The 14,109-nt window shown below is 43.5% G+C and overlaps 1 pseudogene; it reads right to left on the bottom strand.

Moving 5' to 3' along the window:
- Positions 1–13,213: 13,213 nt before the first annotated feature.
- On the bottom strand, positions 13,214–13,665 carry LOC119037929 (bis(5'-nucleosyl)-tetraphosphatase [asymmetrical]-like; annotated as a pseudogene).
- Between the last annotated feature and the right edge of the window lie 444 nt (positions 13,666–14,109).

The raw sequence follows: 14,109 nt of genomic DNA, 5'->3' as shown, positions 1-14,109 counted from the left end.
AGGGCTCCTCTTCTTCCAAACGATTAAAAGAACAACAAAAAAGGTTTGCATCTTAGATGTGTCTAGTAATTATGTGCCTGGTCCTTTTTTTTTCTTTTTAAATATCATATGAGGCAGATGTATTTTTTAAATCCTGGCAATTTACACACAACACTGGGAAAGTGTCAGTGCTTGCTAATCAGGAATTTTCTGCACTTCCCCCACCCTTATTAGCAGTAATTCCCGCTAACTGATAATTATTACCTTTTCCTTAGTCAAATCTAGCTGCTGGTGTAACAACACTTCCTGCGTTGCTAAGATCAATATGTTTAACTATCACTGTAAATAAAGCATAAAGTTAATAATAAAACTGTGCTTGCTCGATAGAATGCAAACTCCATCTTTTCCTATCAGCTGCTTAATTTACGGCCATTTTATGGATGTGTATTTTTGCCACAGATTGGTAAGAGTGAGGAGTTCTTAAGCTCAGACGATGAATTTGTCACATGTACACGCCATGGGGACTTGGACTGAAGCCCGGGGGATGCACTACTCATCCCGGAGCCCTGAAAGTTGCAGTGGAGAAAGCATCGGATTCCTTCTCTGAGTCAGCTGCAGCAAATCCCCACTGCTGTGTATATGGGCTCTTCACCTACTTGCATGGGACTGGCCTCAGCTCCGTGATCACCCGTGGGTCTGTTCAGGCTCATTTCCTGGAAGCTGATGATGTCTTTATGGCGGGAAGGGCAAGTCCCGCAGGCAACTGGGTCCTTGCCCAAAGTGACTCCTAATAAAGGAACTCTGGCAAAGGTCCCTGGAAGAGCTTCAGACGAGGGAACGTAACCATCACATTATTCTGGCGTGTGTCCCCCACCCCAGACCTACCGCCCCCCATTCTTAATTAAAACAGACACACTCAGCTTTCGGAAAGACGAAGACTGTGATTTTTTAATACAATCCAGCAATCTGAAAATAACAGAGGGAAGTCGTACCAGGAAGAGAAGGACATACAGAGTCATGGCTTCCTCCTAACCTTGCAGCTGGACTCTGCCCAGGGAAATACTTCTCGTGGGACCAGGAAGGGGCCCCAGGCCTTGCACCCTCTCCTGGTTAGAAAGGACACTCACTGGGGAATGCAGTGGAGAAAGCAGGGGGCCTGGTGCATGGCTCACTGAGTTCCTGAACTTTGCCTGTTATTGAGCAAGACCGTGTAGTTCATGGGCCTCGGGTTTCTGATCGGGAAAATGCAGACAGGTAGAACACAAAAGCTCTCTCAGCCTCTTTCTGCTCTTTTATTTCACCGTAAGTCAATATCTGTTGACCCCGAAATATATATATATATATATCTGTCATCAATTATATATTGTATGTATGTATGTAATTCTCTTACAGAAAGGGAAGTCAGTAATTGAGAACAGCAATTCAAGCTGTCATGCGAATTGAAGGAAAACTTAGTGGTGGGACTATATACCAGGCCAACGACTGTACACTCCAACCTCAGAAGCTTTGTAGTTCAAATCCAAACCCCACCTTCGGGTCAGATGTGTTATTCCACCGACGCACCCTATTCGGTTCTCTCTCTCTCTCTCTCAATCTCTCTGTAAAACACAAATTAGGCCATAGAAAAGCAAAATAATGGTCATGTTTTATTGCAAGAGGATTTGCTAAATAACTTTTTGCAACTTTAAGTTTTACCCTGAATTACTTGAGTTAATTTCAATAACTAATAAGCCATCTTGTGACAGATATTACTGCTTTCATCAAACATAATTCATCATCACTCATAAGAAGTATCATTGTTTTATGTACCCTGAGGAAAAAAAGATACCAATTAAACTGTGATATATCATTAATTGCAGGATGCATCCCAGTTTTAGAGTTGTTAAAACGTGAAAAATGTGTCTTACAGTCAATGAAATATGGTATCTATTATTATATTTCTTTATGTCTAATGTTTCAAATAAGATCTATGAAGCTTCTTATACCAATCATAATTTAAAATCACCTTATATATAATATGACATCAACAATGTAAAAATTGAAATATAAATCAGCATTGAAATACGCTAGAAGTTCATAGTCATTGTCATATCTGGATATGGAGACTGAGTTTCAGTTTCTTCATTGTACTTTCCCATAGTTTCCATTTTTATAAACTAGTATTAACATCTTAATCATAAATACTGTTTTCACTTTAAATAATTACATACAATTTTGTATATGTTATATTACAACATTTTTAAATAACCTGAAACTAAAAGCAATAGAAAATACATCAAATATTGATGGTGTTCATTTCTGATAATGAACTATGGTTGCTATTTTAATTTCTTCTCTCTACTTTTAAAAACAAGAAGGGTGTTTTTTCCAGAATAGCAGGTTATATTCTTCAACTGGGGCTCGCACACACTGATCTCACATCAAAAAGCCCACTAGTAGTCACCCACCGAAGAACCACTCTCTCCTTCTCTCCTTAGATGATTCTGTATTTTTTCCAGGTGGCAAAAGGATGAGCTGGAAACTGCTCCCTGTCAATCTGCCTCCCCTGAGTGGGGCCACGTGAGTAAGTTTTCATGAATGAAATATAATGACATTGGTCAAAGATGCTTCCAGTAAAACTCTTTTAAACGCAAAGCAAATGTCCTTTGCTTCCTTTCCTTCTTATTGGAATACTGCAGTAACAGCCAGAGCTTTAGCAGCCATCTTGGGCCTTGAGGTAGCTTGAGAATGGGAACCAATGCAAGGTGTGCTGGCGGGGAGCAACGGGCTCAGCCTGGGTTTCTGATGGTGTTGGAGTGCCCAGACAATCCCAGACTGCTCATCTTTGGACCTGCCTGCAAGGAAAAGAAATGAATCTCTAATTTATTTAATCCTCTCTTATTTAAGTCTGTCATGGACCATGGGTTATTCCTAACTATGATATAGAAATTCCTAACTATTCAATGAAGGCATAACTCAGAAGCTGTGTCTTGCCTTCATGTTCTGTGTATGATCATGAATGTGGACAGGACATAAGGCACAAGACATCCCCCGATCTTTTGAAAGAAAGTTCTGTGTTATCAAACTTGAGTTTCAACTCAGCCATGTTCCCTATCAGCGTCCAGCAGGAGGAAATTCTGAGACCTCCGTGCAATCAAAGGAACATGACTACTTGGACTGACATAACCTTCATTACAGTGAGTCTCCTTTTTAGCCATTCTCACTGTTCCCCACATCAGTCAGGGTTTCTGACCTCTTGTTTATTTCTTCCCATGTTGCCTTTTCCTTGGAGCACTTGGCTAACTTTGTGCTCTAGTGACCAAGATGGGCATTTGCCACTCTCTTCAGGAAAGAGTGAAAGCAGCTGAATTTGACATTCTTAGCAACACTTACCCGAATCTTGGCGTGAGGGACAACCTGGAGCTCTTTCCTGGGGGATGTGCACATCTAGAATTTGGAGTTTTTCCACAAGATGTATGTGTGTGTTTCTCCCCACATGTTAATGGCAGTGATCTTTGTTTCAGAATCCAGGGAATCGGCATAAAAAAAAAAAACGTTCTGAAAACACTTCAAGAATGCTTCTTAGAAAGAACCAAACCTAAAAGCTTTGTATTATTTAAGGACTCTAAGGGCAAACTTTTGAAGAAGGTAAGATAGGTAATTCATTTAATCAATATACCCACACAACCAACTGTCTTGGGCAGATTTCTGGTACAAGTAAAGTGATCACCTTAAGGTTTTTGTTAAATTTTGTGGAGCAAAGTCTTCTAACCTCTTATTCATCTTGTTAACTATGTATGTTTCATGACTAATTAAAGCATATGATTGAAATGATCCACAGACCACAGTGATGGTTCTTGGAAAGCCTGGATATCTCTTGGCACCACTCACCAGCATTCATGTCCAAGGGCAGCTTTCCATTATCTTCAGGATGCCAGGGATACTGTCCATAGTTAGGTCTGGGGACATCCCCACTTGCTGCCTCCCTTTGCCACCTAATGCCCATACTTATTAAAATGACATTAAACTATATATATATATATATATCCCCTGCCTCAGTCAGTACTTTCCTAGAAATCTCTCTATGTATTTCCCTTTGAATAGCACAACTTGAATGTATGTGTCCAAATTCTGTGGTTTTATCTGCTCTCAGGTGTGAAAAGAGTGGCTTTATTAACCAATTATTAGATTAGGATATCATTCATTTACAATGTGTGCTTATAGTTACATTTGATTTTATATTATTTTTCAGTTACTTTAGGTGGAAGCTGAGGCCACTGATTCCAGGCCTTTCTTCTTTCCTTTTACTGGCATTTTTGCTCCATGAATTTTCCTTCATGTACTACTTTAGCAGCAAAGCACAAATGTTGGTGTGTTGCACCTTCATTTTCATTCGGTTCTAATACCTTCTAATTTATAATTATGTTTTATTGATTCTTTCTAATGTCTGTTGTTGATTCCTTCAGCTTGGAAGTCATTGAAGTTCTTGGATCTGTAAAATTACAAGAGATTTTATTAAATTTTCAAAAATGTCATTGCTTGCTTTTTGGATATTTTTTGCTCTCTCTTTCTCCAAGGACTCTAATGACCCGGATTTTACGTCGTTGGGTGCTGTTCATACTCTCTTTGTTCTCAGTCTGTTTCCTTTCTGTGTTTTACTTTGAATGGTCCCTATTATTACATCTTCAAGTTCACTAACCTTTTCTTCTGTAATGTCTACTCTGCTGTTAACCTCATGCTGCATAGGTTTCATACCACATATACTTTTCATCTCTAAAAATTTATTTTGGTCCTTTGTAGATGTCTTTTGTCTCAACATACTCATTTGTTCCTCTAGATCATAGGAAATATTAAAAACTAGTGTTATTAATTGCTTGAATAGCCTTGCTCTACCAATTCTATCAGCTATGTCATTGCTGAGTCAATTTCAACTGGTTGTTTTTAGCCTCATATTTTTTCATAGTTTCTTTCTCTTCTGAATGCCTGGTAACTCCTTATTACATGCCAGAGACTATGAATTATATCTTATTGAGTGGTGGATATTTTATATTCCCTTAAATATTCTTAAGTGTTATTCTGGGATGTACTTGAGTTAGTTGGAAACATTTGGTTCTTTTGGATCTTACTTTTAACAACATGTAGACAAGACCTCCTTTTGTCCTGCTGCTAAGAGAAAACATTTGTGATTTCTCTACCTGGTGCCCCAGGCATTATTAAGTTTTCTACTCCGGCTGGTGGCCCTGTGTGGGTTTTAGGATTTCTTCCCTTTGATCCTTTCAGATGCTTCTTTTCCTGCCCTGTGCAGGTTCCTTGCGTGCATGCATGCACACACTGATCAGATTTCAGTTGAAGAATTGAGGGGAACCCACTACAGATCTCTGAGTTCTCTCTCTGCACAACTTTCTCCACTCTGATGCTCTGCCTGGTGAACTCTATCCACCTTGGAATTCCTCCAATATTTCCTCAATTCAGGAAAACTGCCAAGCGCTAGCAGGCTCCTTCTCCTTTGCTGTGGCTGGAAATGATCTCTAAACAATCAACTAGGATAATTTGGAGCTACTTCTCACTTTCCATCTCTCAAGGATGCCTTTCTTTCATTGCCTCATGCCCAATTCTTTTATTACTCTTTTTATATTGGTTTTATTCGTAATGGTACATCTGGTCTCTGTTAATTCCTTGGTCATAAGTCAAAGTTGGATTTAATTTTCTATTAGAAACATAATTTGTGTATTAAACTGTTTGAGAAAAGCCTAGAGAGATATTTTGTGCTGATAAAGCATTCTGATATTCTTGTTAGTTGGTGGTCAAGTGTTTCCTTCACTCAGGTAGCATTCTCTCTGGATCAACTCCCCACCTAACCAACTTCACAGTCCAGCAGAGGAGTTTCACGTTTCAGATTGCCTCTTGCATGCTATCTGAACTCAGATTACCTAAATTCCCTTACCTCAATATATTTAAGTTTTTAAAATAAGAATACTATTATCTACCTAATGGATGTGTACTTGTTAAATTAAGTAGCATATAAAAATGTCTTTCTAATGGGAAATGTCTGGAACACAATCGTCTAATTAAATGCAATTAAAAGTCGTATACTCTGAGATGTCAGGGTCTACCCATTGTCTCACAGTCAATTACAGTTATGTTTTCTCTCTCTATCTGTCTACTTACTTTAATTTGCATCAAGGAATGTCTGTGAAATGTTCTATTTTGCCAAGGCAACTCTAACTTAAACTGTTTTCTTTTTATTTCCCTGGTAGAAACCATTCCCTAAAATATACAGGAAGGAAATATTTGTCTGAAGTATGATGTTTTTAACAGTGTGTTTCACACATAAATGAGATTGAAGTTCCCTCATAGGGAAGAAAAACAGACCTCAGTTAATTAATCCAGCCCAGCGAGAGGGCGTTTGCATGTGAGAACCCGCCAAGACCCACTGGACGATCATCGCTGGCAGAGGTGGTGGCCCCGTCTCTCTACCTGGTCCCACCTGGCCCACGGTCCTCAGTCAGGGGTCTCCCTGTCATCTGTCTCACTGGAGACAGCCCTCAAGTTGCAGGTACCATGTCCCCATTCTTCCACGGTGAGCTTTGTATGAGGGAAGCTTCCCCTGTGCTGGCATCAATGGTTAAGCTTCCAGAGGTTTCTAGTGGCTTCCAGATGATGATGTCAGTGGGAGTGTTCAGATGATTTATGTCCCTCCACCCTAGATCCTCTGCTCTGCAATGATATACAAGAGAAACTAGGGTCATTTCCTCGTGTCTGTGGCATTCTAGGCAAAAGGAGAAGGAGGGAAAATGCCATTTCCTTCCATCTATTTTCTTCAGAATAAAAACAAAATCCTTTTAAACACCCACTGCAGTAGAAAAAACTTACGGTGATGTTTCAGCTCACAGGGACCCCTTAACCACCCCCCTTATGCAGAGGAGGCACCTCAAATTCAAGGTTCATACGTATTTGTAGTAGGAGGGGCCATCTGTGAACAGCTGATACGAGCTGAGCTAGCCTAATTTATAGTTGAAACTCATCTGTTATTTTCCACATGAGATCACAGCAACAATAAGATCCTTGACGTCTAGAACTCTGATTTGAGGATCTTCCACCAGGTGGATGGGATAAGCAGGAAAGTCTGTCAGCAAATAGAAGAGAAAGAGTTGGCTTGAAAAGAAAGCGGGGCGATGACCCGGCAGGTCCCCTCTCCAGGCTTCGTGGATGCTGTTCCATGCCTTGCCCAGGACGGGCTCTCTTCCCACCTCAAGGTTCTGGGAGCACAACTGTGTCCTAACACTGAATAACCAGATGTTATTTCAGCTTCTGCTGGTTTCTTCTGCTTGCAAACAGAATGTCCTAACACCGCACAAGTGATGTGGAGTAAAGTGAGTCAACCTGCACCGACAGAGGAAGGAAGGACCCCTAGAAATGACTAAAACACCCAGCCAACACCTTGGCCAGAAGCAGATCCATCTAATTCCAAAGGCAACCCTGGCAGGCAGATATAGTAGGCTTATTTTCTAGAGGAATAGACCAAGGCTCTGCAGATTCAAGTGGCTTGGCCAAGATCATAAAGTCAGTAGCAGCTGGTGGCCCCAAAGTCTAAAGCCAGGCCAACTAACTAGAAAACTTCTGGTGCGTGAGGACACTATACCACTTGTTTAAGGATGACAGATGATGAAGGTGACGTGTGACTTGTGGCTTCTGAAGTTGTTGACCACAACTTAAGTTTGGTTTATAGACAGATTACAGGAGCTTAGTCATCAAATTAACTTGCAAAGGGCCTGAAGTGTCACTCAGAAGGAGTCAGCTAGAGACAGTCACTGGCAGGAAAACCTATTTTCTCCATGTACTCTGAGCAATTAGGTGAGTTTCTTGTTAATTCAATCAGAGAAGCAGAAGAGATACTGCAATTCTTTGGATTAAAGTCTGAAATCAAATATTTTTTTACACTGTTGACCTTTGTCAGTTTCATGTACGAGGAACTGATGATGAGCCACTGAACTAGCAAATTAGCTTTGCAGAGCTGTTGACAGGGTCAGCAAGAAATGAAACCCACGTTCACGAAGATGAGCTGGTTTCTAAGGTGTGTGGTTCAGTTTTGGAGGCTTCGACCAGAAAGCTAGCTGTTCAGAGGCACTTTTGAAGCAGATGCTAAGAAGTGCATATTTGGTCTTGAGACATTTAACTCTTTTCTCCTCCGTCTGGAATCGGGAAATCAGAGTGTGGGGTTGGCTGTGCTTGGGCACCGACTCCTTGCCGTCAGAAGCAGAAGAGTCTTGTCCAGTTTGCCAGGACGAGAAGAAGCTCCAGAAAGGTTTTGTAACCTGCTGTTATCTCCTACCCCCACACCCACGTCAAAGCTTGAGATCGCTGTGGAGGATGCAAAAATAAGGAAAAGAAATAAGGAACAGACCAGGTCTGTTCCTTAAATCTTCAAAAGTACCAGCCTCCCTGCGTTTCCCATACTCGCTTGATACAGGTGTGGTCATGTGACTGCATTCTAACCAATGGGGCACCAGCAGATGTGTGATGTAGCAATTCTTTTCTGGTGCATGAAGTATTCCCACAATCGACTTTCTTTGTTTTTCCTCCTTCCAGTGGCTTGGCAAAGACAGCACAGAGTTTTGGGAGGCTCTGTGTTAAAAATGGGGAAGCCACAAAATGCTAGGTGCCTGGGTCCCTGCATCACCACTGGGAGGAGGTCCAGTCACTGATCCAGAGTGTTTATTTTGGACTTTGTACAGCAAAAAGATAGATTGTAGCATACTTAAGCCATGGAGGCACCTGAGAGTTTACTGACACACCTAGTTTTAACCAGTATAGAGAGCTGAGGGTCGTGAGGGTGAGGAAGTTTGCGTGGCAGATTTTACACTGAAACGTTGTCCTGAAATGTGACAGTGAATTTTACAGGTCAGCTTGGCTAAACCACGGGCCCTGTTGCTGGTCAAACACCTGTTAGTCTCTGTGTTGCTATAAAGGTTTTTCTTTTTTAATGTGTGTTTAACATATACAATTCATTACCTTAAAGTACAGCAGATTATGCTCCATAATGTGGGTGGGCCTCATCCAGTCAGTAGATGGTCTTTAGGGCAAAGGGTAAGGGGCTTTTTTTAGAAGGGAGGAATTCTGCCTTTAGACTTCAACAGAAATTCTGCCTGAGTTTCTAGTCTTTGGCCAAGAGACTGAAACATCAACTCTTAATCTCCAGCCTGCTGGCTCTACCTTAGGTATTTCAGATTTGTCAGCCGCCACAATCACATGAGCCGATTCCTCCAAATAACTCTCTCTCTCTCTCTCTCTCTCTCTCTCTCTCTCTCTATATATATATATATATATATATATATATATATATATATATATATATATATATACGCACACATATATATATGTATATGTATATGTATACGTATATATTATATATATATACATTTTTCTCTCTTTCTCTCCTGACCTCTGTTGATCTCTATGGATCTATCTAGAATCTATTGGTTCTGTTTCACTGGAAAACCCGGCCACTACAGATTTAAATAGCTGGGAGGAATGGTTCTTACCATGGCCAAGACAGTGGGTCGTTTTGGTAACCAATACCCTTGCGTGTCTGGAGAACGTCAGAGGAGAGCTGTGAGGGGCAACCAAATGACCCCAACCAGGTAGGGGAGCATCTAGCTGAAGTCCCAGGCTGTTGGGACACTGGGCGGGAGGGCTGCCAGTGCCCACAGCAGTCGAGACAGCAGGACTCAGGTATTCACTGCCCCTCCTGAGGGAGGATCATCCTTTCCTGCCACACTGACGCCAGGCTGGGCCATCTGACCGGCTCTGGTCGATGTAACATGATCAGAAGGGGCGTAGGTCATGTATAGGCAGAAGTTTGAGGAGTCCACTTAGGCCCCCTCGCTCTTCCCTTGGCCACGTGCCTGGCAATAGGCAGAGGCTGCAGCATCAGCCTGGGTCCCTGAATCAAGGTGCCTGGAGCAGGACTGCCGACACCCCTGCGTGGACACACAGCCTTGGCAGGAATGGTCCTCTGTACCGAACGCCACTCAGAATCTGGGCGATTTGTGACTGCAGCATAAGTAATCTATTCTGACTCATCTATATTTACATATTGATGACTGCAGACTGACTTGCTTCAAATCCTGCTCTCCCACCCCTCTGTTTCCTAGCTTGAGTCCTGGGACAAGTCACTCAGCCACCCTGCTCCTCCAATGTCTCCACTGAAAAGAGGAAAAATAGAGCACTTGTCTAACAGGGCTGTTCTGAGGATGTACGCGGTTAACACAGCTGAAGTCCTTACGTGTGACAGGCACATGCAAGGTAATTCCTGGAGATTCCCTATGACTATAGCATGCTTTTAAAACACTTCTCCACACGGTGCCCCAAAAGCTGCGACCATCTGGGTGGGCAGTGTAGACGTGTAAGGAACTCACAATCACACACCTACAGACATCATCTAACTCTGGGCGGGTGGGGGAAGCTGTTCCCATCAGTGCTGGGTGACACACGGTTCAGGCTTTCCCGGTCCTCAGTTGGTTTCTGCCCCCGTCCGTGTCTCTGTCTCTCTCCCTCTGTCTCCTCCACACTGTCCAGAACTCCGACCGTGTAAACACGATTCTGAGCTGGAGGAAAGTGCAGGAACAGGCCACGGGCCAGCTGTGGCTGCCGAGTGTGGTTTGCCAACCTCTAGTTTAATGAATTCTGTGGTTCTGTCTCTTTCGATATTCCTAATGCAGGGTCTCTGCCTAACCTGCATTCTATAAGGAGTTCTAGACCGTTCTTGTCACAGGTCAGCATTCACCCCCCCAAACACGTTTTGTCCGTGTTCCTCTGTCCCGTACAGTAGGGGTGTCCTACCTGTGGCCGACAGGCCACATGTGGCCCAGCATGGCTATGAATGTGGCCCAACCCAAAATCGTAAATTTACTTCAAATGTTATGAGAGGTTTTGTGATTGTGTGTTGCAAAGTATTTAATGCGTGGCCCGAGACAACCCTTCTTCTTCTTCCAGTGCAGCCCAGAGACACCGAAAGCCAAGACACCCCTGCCACGCAGTCCCCCTGGGTGCTGACCACGGGTCACGAGCAGCTCCCGGAGCTGGTCTCACTTCAACAACCTGGGAAGTGACGCAGTGGCTCGGCTCCTCTCTGAGCAGTGGGGCGGACTTATCCATGGCAGACTTTCAGCGCAGCTCATGCGACTGATTCTTGAAGAAAGAGCAAATTCTTTGTTTATGTGAACAAATATTGTTGAGCCACATTGCAAAATAGCACAAGACTTCTGGTGTACGCATTTTGTTTGGCTTGTTTGGTGGGAATAGCGTGTCATTGGCGTGGGTTCTAGTTTGTCCCTGTGACGGTCACCAGTGGTCCTGGGAGGATACGGATGCACCAGGGAGGGCTGTCTCCAGCATTTGGATGAAACAGGTGCTTAAAGTCCCTCACGGGAAATGTCACCGCAGGTTATCTTCAAGCCTGGTCCCTCTTTCCTATAGTGAATGCAGGGGTCTCAGCCCTTCAAGTGCCCTGATGAGACAGTCTGTGCAATAAGCAGGGACGTGCATTTCCATAAGAAATCTCTGCTGCTCTGAGTCGTTTCTCTATAGGTAAGGCCAAGCAACAGTTCCCACTGGCTCACTCTGGCTGTTATGGAATCTTTTCGAATGACATTGTCCAATGCAGCTACTGCCCGTGCTAGTTCTTGGCATTTGCATTGTAATTCTGTTTGTCCATCTGTTGTTTGTCCTTCTGGCATTGTTGCCTGCCCATTTTTTATGTTTTTTTCTGGGTTTTGTTTTTCCGCCTTTCTCCAAGAAGTTTGCAACACCAGTCTACTGTTTGATTTCCTATCTTGCTCCCGTCTGACGACATGCTGTGAGAAATTCTACAGCTAGAAGGGGATGCTGGGTCTCATTTCTTGGGGGGGGAGGGGGCTTGGGTTTCTATCAGAACTGTGTGTCTGTGGGCACCCAGGGTGCAAAGCCACAGGCTTCTGCAGGCGCAAGGTAAATGTCGCCTGTTTTCCCAGAGCAATTTTACATCACAAGGAGTTGAAACTGTTTTATTTTCACAAACATGGATCTGTCATAGAAAAGGTCAACAGTTTTGGTTGTTGTTTTAAGTAACTATAAGGACAACATTGCTGAGTGCCTCTGTGGGTTTTGCCTCAAGTTCTTTCTCCCCGGCTGCCAAAGGCCTTTGTTAGAAAAATCTGAGAAACTCTATTAAGCAATGGAGTCGGTGTTGGGGGGAGGCATGCCCCGATGCATCCTGAGCACCAGGTGCCACACAGGAGCCTCTTAGCACATCCCCTGAGTCCATCCTCATTGCGTGTGAGGCCACGGTCTTATCTGACCCTATGACAGAAGCAAGGCTGAAAGAGCCACACTGAGGACAATGGTGACAGTGTTCTTACCATAATGTTAAGTAGTTGTGCCAAAGCCACACCTTAGAAAGAAAACACATTGCAGGGGGAACGCTGTTCTCTCCCTCAGAAGGAGATAGTCTTGCATCATGTTATGGGCTCAATGGTGTCTCCCCCAACATTTATAGGTTGAAGTCCTAGTTCTGAGTAGCTCAGGGTGTGACCGTATTTGGAGATAGGGTCTCTGAAGGGGCGACTGGGTTTATGTGAGGTCCTTAGGGTGGCCCCACATTCCATGTGACTGGTGTGTTTGAAAGAAGATGAGCTTCAGATGCAGGTACACCCGCAGGGAAGATGAGAGTGAGGCACATCTTCTATAAGGCCAAACTGAGGCTCAGGAGAAACCAACCCTGCCACACCTTGATCTTGGACTTCCAGCCTCCAGAACTGTAAGAAATAAATATCTGCTGTTCACAGCCACTCTGCCGGTAGCACTTTGCTCCAGAAGTCCTAAAAGACTAATATACATGACAAGACTACCTACCTACCTGTCTTTCTATCCACCCAGCCACCTGTCTTCTATATACAGATGGATGGATACACACATATGATAATGGGCAAACTTTTCATTCAAATATAAAACATCGAAAAGATACTGAGTTGCTTCTTTTTTAAAAGATGCTTGAGGTTTATTAAATATAAAGATGTACTTTTTTTTTTAAACTTCTACTTCGCCTGCCTTTCCACCCAGGTAAGATTTTCGCTTGCTCTCCTCTGAGCATCCTCACCTGTCTGACAAACTTCTCTGCTCTTTGCTACCATGAGCCAAAGGCCAGCACAGCCTTCTTCAGAGCTGACGGTGGGTTCATCTCAGAAAGCCCTCAAAGATCCCAAAGCGAATGACTGTCTCAGTTAACATGGGCCCCTGGGGAGCAGAGAAATGGGTGTCCTTCTTGGAGCACTGCCTTCATTTCCTTGAATTGAGCCAACCAGCAGGCCTCGTCCAGCCCCAGCCAGCGGTGAGCTTGGTGCTCGTGGGAGGGGTGGATCTCTACTTCACCCTCCTTCACCACTGCCACCCAGTAGCTGACTGTTTCTGGCTTCTCCCTGGCCACATAATTGAGCCCCCTTCCGAACCCCTCAGTGATGGTCAGCTGGCTTGCTCTTAGGCCTGCTTCCTCTTAAGTCTTCCGCAGAGCTGTTTCCAGTTCAGTTCCTCCTGGTTCCACATGGCCTTCAGGAGGAGTCCAGTGATGGACGCCACCAATGCCTGCAGCAGTAGAAACTCCACTGCAGCGCTGTCCACCTTGGGGATGTGGCATCTTCGGAAAATGTCCAAGCCACCTGCTTTCAGGGCCATGGTGTGTTTGAGGACCCAGGCGGAGGGAGACCGGAGACCCTTGGACGGACAGGGAGTTGATTTCAGTTGCTTCTACTCCCATTATCCTAAAACATCTATTCTGATGGCAACGCCAAGTTTTCCCGTCTTCCCCATCCGTGCTGGGGAGGTCTCGGCACTACTGTAATTGTAGCATATGCAAGGGTGTTCTAGTATTTCCCGTGATCCTTAGCACCTAAGTATGTGTAAAAAGCTACAGAATATAATTAATTCTTCTAAATTACATACTATTTCTTTGCGGTTATGCACTGAAATATTATTATGCATTTAATTATTATTTTCAGATGTACATGACATTAATACAGAATCATATTAGTGAATGTACACAGAGGATAAATATAATCTACAGAAAAAATAAAAATTACTCATAATTTCATCACCCAGAAATTTTTGCACATAAACACT

This window comes from Artibeus jamaicensis, unplaced genomic scaffold (assembly GCF_021234435.1).
Source record: "Artibeus jamaicensis isolate MK-2021 breed Jamaican fruit bat unplaced genomic scaffold, CSHL_Jam_final contig_444, whole genome shotgun sequence".
Taxonomy (NCBI): Eukaryota; Metazoa; Chordata; class Mammalia; order Chiroptera; family Phyllostomidae; genus Artibeus; species Artibeus jamaicensis.
This window is presented reverse-complemented; position numbering and strand designations above follow the sequence as displayed.